This window comes from Gobio gobio (assembly GCF_949357685.1).
Source record: "Gobio gobio genome assembly, chromosome: 2".
In the NCBI taxonomy this organism is placed as follows: domain Eukaryota; kingdom Metazoa; phylum Chordata; class Actinopteri; order Cypriniformes; family Gobionidae; genus Gobio; species Gobio gobio.
This window is the reverse complement of record NC_137098.1, coordinates 11,554,233-11,568,469: the sequence shown is the minus strand read 5'-3', so window position 1 is coordinate 11,568,469 and position 14,237 is coordinate 11,554,233. Positions and strand designations below refer to the sequence as shown.

The 14,237-nt window shown below is 36.9% G+C and overlaps 1 protein-coding gene across 2 annotated transcripts in view; it reads left to right on the top strand.

Annotated features, from left to right (window-relative positions):
• The first annotated feature begins 2,375 nt into the window (after positions 1 to 2,375).
• Positions 2,376 to 14,237, top strand: part of usp53a (ubiquitin specific peptidase 53a) — an 87,418-nt gene continuing 75,556 nt past the window's right edge. The window contains exon 1 of one of the 2 annotated variants that reach the window (XM_079809478.1): positions 2,376 to 2,786. The gene's annotated coding sequence lies outside the window, so the exon portion shown is untranslated. The remainder of the gene's footprint in view (positions 2,787 to 14,237) is intronic. The other variant, XM_079809477.1, reaches the window with a different exon arrangement.

Below are 14,237 nucleotides of genomic sequence, written 5' to 3'. Positions count from 1 at the left end.
CTGGCGCAATATGGCTGCCGTTGCATCATCCAGGTGGATGCTGCACATTGGTGGTGGTTGAGGAGATTCCCCCCTTCTATGTAAAGCGCTTTGAGTGCCCAGAAAAGCGCTATAAAAATGTAACAAATGATGTATTATTTTATTATTACATTGCCCTTGTTCTAGGTCATTACTATTAAGCCCTCTTGTGAAAAAGAAGTACACTTAAGAATACTTTTAAAAAGAGTAAGTAATACTTTATTTTGCAGTGTTATTGTTACACATTATGTTACTATAGTAATAACTATAAATTATGCATAATAACATGCAACTAACCTAAACCAAACCAAACCCTAATCCTAACCCTACAATAAGTATGTAGTTACTTAATATTACTCAGTACTTAATTGTATAATTGCAGTGCAACAAAGACACCTTAAAATAAACTGTAACCAAAGAGTAGCATTCTTATTATTGAATGTAATGTTTGTTTGTTTTTTGTGCAATTTTTGCATGTTAATTACAATTACATAAAAAGGTATTAAAGTTTGTTTATTTTTATAGTGTATTACAGTTTTTATAGTATAGGCTAAATGAAATTACTTTAAAGTGCATTTTGGCCCACTTAACACTCTGCTGGGTTGTTTCAACCCATGTTTGGATTAAATATGGACAAACCCAACCATTGGTTAAAATTTGGGTTTGTCCATATTTGACCCAAAAATGGGATGAAACAACCCAGCATTTTTTAGAGTGAAGTACACGTAATTTCATTATTACTATTGTCTTTGAAATGTGGTTAAAGTGTCTTGTCGAATGTACTAACATCCATTTATAGTGAAATACTATACTTTAAAGTCGTTTCTTGTATGTCATGTATTTAGATGTATTCTTAATTACAGTTTTGTAATGATACATTTAAATACATTAAATATTGAAAAAAAACACACTGGAGTTCAAATTATAATCAAGTACGTGCTTATTTATATGTCAACACATTAAAAATAAGTCTACTACTTTAACCCTTAAACGCATACCTTGGGTCTTTAGTGACCCAGGACGTCATTCACTACCCTCCTCCTCATTCATTTTTTAAAGTTAGACACCTACCTTCTTAGTATTCCTCAAACAATTTATTATAAACGAGAAAACGAGAAAAAAATAATAAAATTTTGCATGGGTATCAGAAGCAAAAATAATGTGGGTGGGTCCTCTCCCAGAGAAAATGTACTCGAGTAGATACCATTTACATAAAAAAATATACTACCTTGTTTACTTAATGTCTAATTGGGCCAGATAAAATTATGAAAAACACTAAATCAATTAAAGTGGCAATGGTGTAGGGGTAAGACACATGGCATTCAATTTTGACGCAATTCGACCCGAGGTTCGAATCCGCCTTTTGCAGAACTGGCTCTACTCCCATCATATCAGATCGGAAAAGCCTTTATTTTCAATAAAAATGAAGAAAATATTAGAAAAGTGGAAATAAAGCGTCTAACATGTGTTTAATAATAAGTGTTGATCAGTTAGGGGTAGGTAAACAGACATGCGCTGAATTAGAGACAATAAAAGTGAGTGGGTCCAATATCATTGGTCGTAAAAAGTGGGTGGGTCTTGTCCTACCATACAATAGTTCCGCCGCCCATGCAATTATGAAAGAATGCCTGTTTTCCCATTCATTTTTTGTAAAAATCGCATAGGGTCGCTAAGGACCCAAGGTGTGTAACAGTGTAAGTATATTTTTTTCTGCACAACAATAATTGAATCTTTGATGACTGAATAAGTGCAATTCACCTTTATTCTACAAGTCTGATACACAATGATAAAGTGATGTTTCAGTTACCGCAGGCAGAAAACAAAAGAATAGGAAGAATCATCAGCAAAACTCAGCGATTTACTGCAGAGCAAGTCGTGAACGCAATCAAATATTAGTGTCACTCACTTGATGGTGGATCTGGTGAAGAAGCTGTCAGCAAGATGTTGAAAAGAATCATTTTGAGAATATGTTTGAGATTGCCAGTATGAACCAGATTCTGAATGTACTGGGAAATGAGCTCTGACGAGGACAGTGATGATGGTATAAAACATCTGCTCAAACTGAACCCATACATCCTCCAAAAGTGAACAAAATATGCTTTATTTTTTTCTTCTGTAATTGTTATTCTAATTATATATATACATACACACACTTTAATTTACACTACAAGTGCTCTTTCAATATTGTTCTGCGCACATCACTTTGTACAGCTGAACAGTTCCACATTTCTGCAGCTCCGTGAGGTTTGAAACAGAGCCACAAAAATAAGTAGCTGCTCTGTGTCGACACAGCAGAGGAAAGTGTGAGAAAGCAGGAGAAACTCCTCCCTTCGCCGTGCTGCACTGGGACAGACTGCAGTACATACTGTAGTGTAGAAGAGCAGAGGCGGAGTTTCACCTCAGCACCGAAACCAGCTGGAAATTCAGGTGCCCGCAGTCAGTCAGTCAGTTAACTCACATCAGTAATGCACACAGGACTACTGCAGGGACCTTTCACTTCACACTACAGGATTTTAACTTACTAAAGAAAGAAAGAGAAAAAAACAATAAGAAGATATAAGAGCGAAGGCGCTTATGGTGTTATGTATGTAGTGTAGTGTACATCTTTACCGGTGTGTTTTCGCACGTCGTCTGTCGCTTCCGCTTTTCAGTCCAGCAGTTTAACGCCGAAATTCAGCAGGAGTCAATGGGATTTTTTGATCCTCAGTAAACTATTTCACTGGACACTGAAAGAAGGAGAGGAGTATCAGTCATTTGCTGTCCGTGCGGTGAGTAGATACGTCTCTTGTCATGTCAGTACATTTTGTTTTGGTCAAACTTTTCAACGCCATGTTTCATTCGTTACTGCGCATGTGGCGGAAATGCACCTGAATCAGGTAGACGCGCCTCAGCGTTCCACTACAAAACTACCTTTGTTAGCTATTTTACATTTAAAACCTTTACGTGGCAAATCTATAAATTGTCTTTTGTTATATTTTTAAATGTTTTACTTTGTACTTAGTACAAAGCTCGTGTATGTTGCGACATACGCGTGTGTAAAGCAACGTCAATATTTTCAATATGAGCACCACTTGATGTCACTGCTGATGAGTACGAATCCGCTTTGGTACGTGTGTATGGTAATACTATGCAAACCGAGTTGAATTCATTAAATAAATGTTTGAAACTCATCCCTACTATTGCTTTATCCTCATGAAATTGGGAAACTTGTATTACTGACAGCAGCTGTTTGTGCTTTTTGTCTTGCTTTCATTGAACTGGTGTTTAATGTTAATAAAGACACTGTCAAGCATTAATACTAGAAATTCTAATTTTTAAATAGTGGTATTTGAGACAAGAATCATACACCTACACCAGCTTAAAAATAATTTTCTTAATCAGTTTGTCTTGATTTCCACTTAAAATATCTAAACATCCTTAAAACAACAATATATTAGACTTGTGTATTAGACTTGTTTTTCTATTAGATCTTAAAAGTGTGTGTGTGTATATATATATTTTAGTCATTTATGCATACTTAAAGAGAGTACACTTTTATGTTTCTTAACACACTAGTTATTTATTTTTCATCATTTACAAAATGCTTTTTCTCCAAATAAGTAATATATAATAATATAAATAAATAAACTCCACTGAATGTATTTATTTTCTAAATATATTAAACTAGTTTTTGTCTTACACCTTTTTGTTTTTCAAAAATGAAGGATGCTTACTTAGACTGGAAAGTGATGCATGCATGCTGATAAATGAATTCTTACAATGTAAATTAATATGATTTGTTGGTTTTGAAAATAATTATATAGTAAAAAAAAAAAAAGTTATTTGAAATGGATTTTCAGGTTTTGAGGATGTTTTTTTTTTTTTTTTTCAAGATTTGTTCTAGAGGTAGAAGTTGTAGTAGAGGTATTGCATCTGGGGATGCAATGCAATTCTTCATTCGTTTCTTTGCCACAAACATTACAGCTGATTAAATTGGCTCTACACACCTGCCAAAGCACTCTTCTCATTAAAGTTTGCTGCTCATGCATTTCATTTAAACCATGCGAGTGCAGAAGTTCAACATTTATTTATACACAAGAGGATAGTCAGCTTTTCTTTGACTCGTTTAGTAAGACTAGAAAACTTTCCATACACGTTTGATTTTTCTCTGATCCCTCAGAATGTTTAAATGTGTTTTAAATCTCTTAATTTTAGTGTGGTGACTCCTTAGTCCAAGTAAACAAATTATGCATATTTGTAATGACCAAAGAATGTTGAGCCTTGAGTATTGTGAGGCTGATCAACATTTCCTTAGTTTCTAGCATTTTGCCATTTTCAGCATGCTCTTATTTGCTCTGCTGTTGCCTATACGAGACGGCATGCGGCAGAACCGGCTGTGTCTTCCACTGTGGCCCGTCTCGTCTGGTATCGGCTCACTCAGAGCTGTATTGACCTCAGATCAGTTCACGGGCTGTACCCTGTTGGGGTGTTTCCTGGTGGAAATTTGTGGAATTGCTTAAGGGAGGAGTTTCGTGGAAAGCAAGTTATGCAGATCAAGTTTGATGATTTTACATGTAGCCTCAATACATTCTGTAACTAGCTCAGTGCAATGCACTCATAGTTTTTGCATAGGCGTGTGCATGTGTGTGCGGGCGTCTTTTGAAATGACTCTTTGTGCAAGCTTAACAATGATGTCACAGTTATGAATCACTCAGGAAGGACAACATTGGCAAATTAACATTGTAGGATTGTTGTCTTATTTTGACACATACACAGACTTAAATGGTTAGTTTATTTATTTATTACAATCTCTGTGTTTTGAACCCTCAGAGTTTTGGGTGAATAGACTTTCAATTGAGGGACAGAAATCGCTCCATTTCATTAAAAATATCTTCATTTTGTGTTTCGATTATGATGGAAATTCTTATGGGTTTGGTAAATGAGGACTGCAGTTTTGAGTGAACTAATACTTTAATAAGCCAGACTGAAATGAAATGAAAGTTGTGCATATGTCATGCATTCTGACTTCTTTAGACTATTAAAGAGTTGGATTCTCATGCTAAATATGGCCAAAATTACAAAAATTATATTTTTTTTATTTCTGTGCAAATACACTCCTTAAGGATTCGAACAAGTTTCAGAATGTCTTTCCTTCCGAGTATGGCCCTTTATGACATCATAAAGGGAAAAATGCTAGGTTAAAAACAACCCAAGTTGGGTTGAAAATCGACTAACTCAGCAATTGGGTTGTTTTAAGTAAACATTTAACCCAACCGCTGGGTTAAAATGACTCATTCACTGGGTTAAAACAACCCAATTGCTGGGTTAGTCCATTTTCAACCCAACTTGGGTTGTTTTTAACCCAGCATCTTTTAGAGTGTATGGGCACTTCTCCTGGATATACACGTGCGCATCAACCAGAACTAGAGCAAGAGCGTCAACAACAAGCTTTGTTCGGGTTACGGGAGCCGCCAGAAGTGCTGTCATTTCATTTTTAGACCACGAAATCAACAATGTCACTAAAGAAGTGTGTTTCTGGTCGTGAGAGAAAGATAACTTTGTTCAGCGTCCCAAATAACCCAGTGTTAAGGAAACAGTGGATGCAGTTTTGTTTTTCCGGTTATCCAGGGAGTGTGTGTGTGTTTGTGCTCGAGATTCTTTAGCTCCCGCCCACTGCACGCCTTCACAAGTTCGGCTATTTTCAGAAAGAATCGGTACAGTGTATCTGTCTAATATGATAAAAGTAAGACTCTTCGGGCATATGAAGGATACAATACTACTCTATAGGTACTCAAGATTAACATGAGATTGGCAGACACTGTGTGTGTTATGCCCCCTTTAAGTGTAATCAACTGTACATGTCATTTCAACTTAAATTATACTAAACTGACTTGAATCATTTTAAAGGGTAACTAAACCCCAGCTCAGCGCTTAACTCCACCCACTGGCAATATTTGAAAAATGCTGGAAAAGTGGGAAGAGCCCAGCGGAGACGGAGGGGATGAACCGAGGGTGGGACTGAGCGGAGGGCGTGCAACTGAGACCCGCAGTGACAGATTGATTGACAGCTCTCTGACTCGCGAGTTGCAAAGATGGAGAATGACTGGAGTGACGCCAGTAGCTTTGCAACAGAGCGGCCATTCTCCCCCACCTTCACCTGAAGTGGAGGAGGGTGAATTGTCGGTGGACACAGGGCCAGAGCCTTATCAATTCGAGCCGCTGGCTCAAACTGCGTTAACTGCCGTTCTCATCATGTGATTGGGGAAAACATTTCTGAGGGCGTGGTGAGCTTGTGGGTAGTGAGTCGTTGGAAGAACCATCATACATCACGATGACCTACAACATTCAATAGGAAAATTAAACTGCAGTAGCCACCCTTCAACCTTAAGAGGGCAGCACTTAGACGGTTTTACACCATATATTATAGAATTAAAACACTTTATTCCCAAATGTCAAAACATTTACTCGAATCAGTGAACAGCACTAATATAGCCCCAGTCTTGCAGATCATTACTTAAAAAAAATTGGTTTAGAGTTTAGTTACCCTTTAACTTGTATAAAAAAAAATTGCAATTGCTTAATTTTGATGAGTTAAAGTAATGTAAAAACTAGGGGTGTAACGGTACACGTATTCGTACCGAACTGTTTCGGTACAGGGAATGTACTGAACGGTTTCCGAATGCAATCTTTAACAGCTAACAGTGGGCTTGTTTTAAGCGCGGAACACACTTCAATCCGAGTTCCCACACGAACATATGAAGTATTCAATCCATTTTATCACGAAATTCAAATGATAAATGCTTGACGTTCTTTAATGTGGCGGGACTGATGCGCGCGGGAACGTGATCATCTGTGAACGCGATCATCTCTTCCTAAGAATAAACATGAATGAACATCTGAAGGTATGTTGAGGATACATTACAACTTACTGTCACGTATCATATGTGGTATAATCACCTCTCAATCAGTGTTTCAACGGTGGAAAGACGTCAATATAACTGCTTGTAAACTAAACTATGTCATGTAGCATCACATTTACCTCAGGCAGTCATTCAGTGCCACAGAATTGTATTCACTAGAGAAATCAACTCTTTCACTAAATATATGCACTATATTAGCCTATTGATTATATTCTACTTAACCTGTTAGGGATGTCTTGATTATTTCATGTATGTTTAAATAAACCTGTCATGAAAATGTGTATAAATGATTATATTTCAACAACGAATTGTAGAAAAAACTATTTTATTATTAGATTTAGAAGTTATTGCAAAAACTGCCTTATGTGAAGTTTACATGTTTGCGTACTATGTTATTTGAGTGTTGATTATTATACCTAAAAATAAATAGCAACTGGATTTAGGCTAATAGTTTGGGCTCTGTTGTTAACCTTTAATATGAATGTGCAAGTAAGGCTCCTTATATAGTTTACAGCAATATTTCCAATAAACTTTTAGTTATAATTTAATTCAAGGACAGACACTTTTTTTTCAGTAAACCACTGTTTAATAAAAATAAATAAAAAGCAATTTTGTAAAACTGCTTTACCGAAACCCGTACCGAACCGTGACTTCAAAACCGAGGTACGTACCGAACCGTCAGTTTTGTGTACCGTTACACCCCTAGTAACAACATATGTTGCCATGATGATTCATTGATCATATCTTATTCACTGTGATACTACTATGAAAGTAACTGACAGGTGCTAATACAGGGTTTTTCCTGGGTCAAAAATGGTCTTCGGTGGTGGCTGACAGACATGGTCATCCATACATACACAGTAAAAAGTACCCTACCCACGTGATCTGCGATTGCAATACTGACAATAAATTTAAAATAAATTCAAAGAAACAGTTTGTAATTTTTGCTTATCTTATTTCGATACCTTGATTTTTGTTTCTTTTGTTCCTCATTTTTACACTATTTACAAATAATTGTTTTGGTATATAACCATATCAATATTAAAAAATAGTATTAAAAAAATAACAAATAGCCTAATTTTCTGCCATATACAATTTCTTAAAATTATCAGCTAGCTAATAACTTTGTTCTGGTTTCACCTCACTCCAGTCTAAACTAAATGGTTTTAGGCTATCTATTTACTACACATTGTAAACAGAAATAAGCTGAAAGACTGTGGATAATTCAAACTAATTCTTACTATCCACTCTTGCTAAATTGGGTGAGCACACTTGTGTTCTCATTTCAGATGTTCTGAGTAAATTAGTAAACTGATTCGTGAGTTCAGTGTTGGACAGTTCAGTTGTTCTAACCAGTCGTTAAAATGATTCGGTTCAAAGGAGTCAGGTCGCGAATCGGACACCAGCAGACGCTTTGTGTGTGAATCCCGTCTGTTAGAACATCGCGAAAGATTTGTCAACACACAGAAAACACTTCATAACTGGATAGGATTTGTTTCCCGTTTATTGAAAGTATGGTTTATGTCAGCTGGTCGGTGAAGAGTTAGCGTTTTTTGAGCGCAATTCACATCCAGCGGTAGTTCAAGGAAAAACATGTCCGAATCCACCACGTGCAACATGGATTCGGTCTTCCGACCTTTTGATTAACGTGATATGTGTTATATTAGAATGCTAAAACGGTGCTTATTTTGAAGACCGAGAGCGTGCGCGCGGGGTAGGGCTCTCCGCTCGTTCTCTCTGCGTCCGCGCGGGGTAACGTTAGGGCTCTCCGCTCGTTCTCTCTGTCATCAGTTAACATGCGCCGATCACAAGCGCAGTAGATCTACATAAATCACAATAACTGATCAAATAAGGCTTTGGCGGGGCAAAAATTTGTTTTGGCGGCCGCCAAAAAATTTTCAATGTAGGAAAAACCCTGTAATAGGTAAATGTACCCAAAGCGGTAGAAGTTTTTGCTGATCTCTCTCTGAATCAAAATAGACCCCTTCTCAGCATAGCAGCCAGCTGCTTCATTTGTTATTGTTTACTAGGAATCCTCCTCTGAATATCTGGAAGTGTCTGACTAAGCACTCCACTAATAATGCATGAAGCCACTGAAGCTGAATAAATGTTTTAAACCTTGTTGGGGGAAGCCATTTTTCAGTTGGAAAATGAAAGGAAAGCGAGTTGGTGGCCGCATTGTGAGTTTGACATTTATTGGCAGGCCGTTTGGGAAGTGAGGAAACGTTTAGGAAGTCGAGTATGTTTCAGAGGATATTGTACTTCAGTCACTGATAAAAATTAATGTCTCCTATACATCTGTTTTTGTTTGTTCTGGAGTTGTTTTATCACCTCCATGCAAACGTATTGTGTATTTAATGGCCGTGACCTGCCTGGTGTCTGGACTCAAAGTGCTGACCGTGCGCTGGAACGCAAGGCATGACCAACAGGAAGCCCACACAGGAAACGGCCGCAGCATTGTTGCTTGAAGCCAAACCTGCCTTCTCCATTCCTCCGGGATTTCTGCCGCTCCCTCAGTGTTGTTTCAGGGTTTCGGGAGCGTGTCATGTTTCGCCTCAGCAGTGTGTCCCACCAGGGCAAAACTGGTCTTTTTGTGTAGCAATTGTTGTGGGTTTGCTGTCAGAAAAGGATGTTATTCTTCACAGAGTGACAATGTTTTTAGTGCTGTGGCGTGTGGCCGTCCCATTTTGCTCACAGTGGTTATCTGTCCATTTTCATTATGTCTTGTGCTTTTGTTACTCAGTCTTTCCCAAATGTTTCTGACCTCAGCCTGCTAAATGAGACTCCTGTCTTTTTTTGGGCTAGGTTTAATTTATTTGTATTTTATCAGGGCTGGGCATTGTAGTAATCCCTTGATTTTTTGATGCAAACATACATTAAGTATTGAAGAACAGCAGGTTATTCACGTCTGTACAGTAGAGGGATTGCAGAAGAATAGGAGGAAGGAGAAGAAAGTAATGGTACAGTACAGTACGATTCGGGATGGTAAACGCTGATCCAGCTTGCGTTTCCACAACGCCGCCAACAGTACCCTTACTTTATAGGCGTGGTGTAGCGACGTCATTCTCACACAAAGAAAGCAACACAGTAAACAACAATGGAGGACATACAGCAGATCTTGTTCTTGCTTCTCTGCATGTGGCTGTTTGTCACATGAAGAAGACACGCTTTGTTTGAGCAAAGGCTGCGGTAATGATTCTCTGTCAACCAATCACTCTGCAGTGAGTCTAGCTTTAGGTACCGGACTTCTGTGCTAGGTACCCCAATGGAAGGGTCCCAAAAAAGTGGTACGGTAAGGTTCGGTTCAGGGTTTTTGTACCTTTCACAACTTTTGACAATCAAAATGGAAATAATTGCGTACCGCACTGTACTGTACCGTACCACTCTGTGGAAACCAGCCATAAATGTGATGTTTATTTTTTTATATGTTTTTATTACAGTAATTTCAACATTTCCTTACATTTGGATGGTACCTGAAATCTTAGTGAATACATTAAACAATTGGGTATATTGGCTGGAAGAAAAAAAAAAAAAATTTCGTGAAACAGAAATTACATCCATAATAGTAGTATCAAATATTAAAAGAGAAAAAAAAGGGGACATAAGACATAAATTGTGGTAACAATACAATATGTTGCAAAACAATGTAAGCCATCACAGTATTATAGCATTTTTGTAATTCAATAAACTATATAGCTATATATTTATTACTTTGCCGGTAGATTGGGTACCAGCAAATCCGATCAGTTTGGACTTTTTTTTTTTCACCCAACTATACAAAAAGAACTTGACGATGATACATTTTACTCCAGAAGTACTTTCATTCCCAATATGGGTATTTATTTTATTCATACTACTATTACTACTTCTTATTTCTTTCGTAACTCTATTTATTCAATAATTCTTAAGATTTCCCTATTCTTCTTAAATATCATAATTTCTTTACTAGGTCTGGTCTTAGTGGGAGAATGTAGTCTATCCATTTCCCCCATAGCATGACAAATTTCTCAGACTGTAATATGGTTGAATTGGATCATTGAAGGTCAGCAGCAAAGAAATTGGCTAATAAAATGAGATTAAATACATAAAGTATATTTATGTGTGTATTGTAGGTTTGTGTAATATTCTAAGTTTGCATTGCACTGTTGCACTGTTTTTATTCATTTTGAGGAATACTGAATCTGTTTTTGTGCAAGTGAGATGAGTAAATCTTTGCGTGGTTGTAACACCTGAGCGTTTTCATAAGACATGATACATTTCAGTAAGTTGTACTGTTTTTTTTCAACATGCCTTCTGATTTTCATTCATGTTTATTCCATGCTGTAACTAGTAGTAAAGAGGAAGGGATGATTGTTCACGGCTACATTGATCTGTCACGCCACAGAGCAGCATACAAACATTTATTGTTTGAATTTCATAATTAACTCAAGATGAGACTTGTTTCATATCAAAAGTAACAGCACAAATCTTATTGTGATTTATTGGATGTGAGGAGCTTTACAAATGTTCACTCATCAACTGATCTGCATAGACAGAAATATTGATTATTGGGAATTTGGGATTTAAAGGGTTAGTTCACCCAAAAATTATAAGTAGACCATGATATACTCACGCTCAAGTCATCCTAGGTGTATATGACATTCTTCTTTCAGACGAATAAAATCAGTTACATTAAAAAAATGTCCTGGCTCTTCCCACCTTTATAATGGCAGTGAATTGTTGTCGTTTTTGAAGTCCATAAAAGTGCATCTATCCATCATATAACTGCTCCACACGGCTCCGGGGGGTTAATAAAGGCCTTCTGAAGCGAAGTGGTGTGTTTGTGAAAGAAAAATATCCATAATTGAAACTTTATAGACTAAAATAACTAGCTTCCGGCAGTCACGGTACGCAAGTTGACTTGCGCTAAAAGAAATGTATGGGAGCATCGCAAGCTTTGACGTCTCTTACGGACAGGGCTGGGCAACAAATTCCGCTTCCGCCATTTCTCTTTAAACAAAAAAAAACTTTAAAGTGTTTTTTGCGCTATCCTCTGCGCTTCTCCGTTCGTCAATACTCATGCGTCAAGGGTTCAGGGGTCAAGGGTTACTCTTTTAGCGCAAGTCGACTTGCTGACCAATGTAAGCTAGATATTTTGGTCTATAAAGTTTTAAATATAGATATTTTTCTTACACAAACGTGCCACTTCTCTTCAGAAGGCCTTTATTAACCCCCCCGGAGCCGTGTGGAGCAGTTATGATGGATAAATGCACTTTTATGGACTTCAAAACCAACACAACCATTCACTGCCATTATAAAGCTTTGAAGAGCCAGGGCAATTTTAATATAACTCTGATTGTATTCTTCTGAAAGAAGAATGTCATATACACCTAGGATGACTTGAGGGTGAGTAAATCATGGGCTAATTTTCTTTTTTGGGTGAACTAACCCTTTAAGAATCCATATTGGTTCATCAAAATGAGAATCAGTTAAAATTGAGAGAGAAATATTTCCAACCCAGCCCTATAATTTATCCATAGCCCTATCCATTCTGCAAGTGTTTCTCATACAAATTATTTTCAGGTTATTTTTATCATGCTTGCATTGCAACATTATGATACATTTCAATCAAACGCATCATTACATTGCTGTTAAGGAGTCTGTAGACCAGATTACTGTTGACGTGTGAGTTTGCATAATCTGCCAGTGTGCAGTGACATTTTGTCATTGCTCAAACACAACAATGTGGGGTTCATTAGCATTTATTTCACAACATTACATTTGTCATTATATAAATTTGTAAATACTAAATAGTGTGATATTTTGTTGCTTCAAATAAGTATGGTATGTATAGCCAGAATGTAATACAATTTGGCCACACTTCTTTGTCAAGTCACCATGAGTTATGTGGAATAACTGAGTTGTAGTTGAAGAACGAGTCAATAAATTAAAAGCAGAAAAGCTCATTAAACTTTTGAACTTTGTAAAGGGCAGTGTGTGATAGAGATAATTTTTCTTTTTTTAAATTAACATTAATATTATATTGATGTTCTATATTGTATATTGAGCAGTGTTAATGGTGTCGTGAAATGATCTTTTGATTGATTTACACCTTCATTATTCTGTCATTGTCCTCTGTCAGTCTGTGGGGGGATCTTAACTTCAGCTAAGGAAAGATATTAAATCATTTGTGATTAGACGGTTCATCAAAGCCTTGAATCTGAACATTACAGAACCTTGAGCTCCATATTCAGATAAATTATAATCTTAGCGCTGTAGTCGTGGTAGGTAATTAATAGGTAGGTAATATAAAAATAATGGATAATATAAGTAGGAGAAAAAGCCATTTATTATTTTTACTTAGTCTTGAATTTTCAATTACAATTCAATTTAATGTAAGATGATTAAATTAGGTGGTGGATGATATTGTATACCTTACTGAGATGACTTAATTTCTTCTGTTGAACAATTTTTTTTCTATTTAATGGAAGTCAATGGTAACCAAAAGTATATTTTTCAGTGTGTGCGTGTTCCACAGAACATGTTTGGAAAGATATATTTTTGTTTTCAAGACTAATCAAGAATAATCAGGATTTTACTTCACATATATTCTTAGCACAAAAATGTCAGTTGAAGTGAGTCACTGTAAATTAGGAAGCTGATCAAAGGCATAATGTAAGCAAAGGAAATGATCTCATCTGCAGTTCAGAAGTTTCGGCTCTTTATAGAAAGAGTGGGGGTATGTCCTCACTTACGTTAGGGAAGAAGTGGAAGAGTCACAGTCATCATGTGGTTTAGGAGCTATGGTGTTCTGGTGCCTAGAAATGGCTATAGGGCCTTCTTGTGCTTGGAGTCTAAACAAGAATATGGGATTTGTTACGTCTGTTGCATCAAAGATCATAAGTCTGATCGCTTAGCACAACTCTTTTCAACAAGCCGTGCAGTAGAGTTAGCATTTTAGCACTTCCAGTTCCATCGTCCTGAAGTCAGTGAGGTTTTTTTTATGGGTTTTTGGTTTAATGCTTGAAAGTCTGTGGTGAACACAAGCTCAAGATATTTTAATGTTTTATTCTACATCATAAAATACACCAGTAAATACCCTGTGTGTGTTTTTTAAAGGGTACATAACACACACCGTTTCTGCCAATCTCTTGTTAATCTCAAGTATTTATAGAGTATTGCATCCTTCACATCTCCAAAGAGTTTTTAGTTTTATCAGATTTATAAAAGACACATACACTGCACCGATTCTTTCCGCAAACAGCCGAGCTTGTGGAGGCATGCGTTGGGCGGAGCTAAGGAGTCACAAGCACACACACAATAGATCATTGTATTATCCCT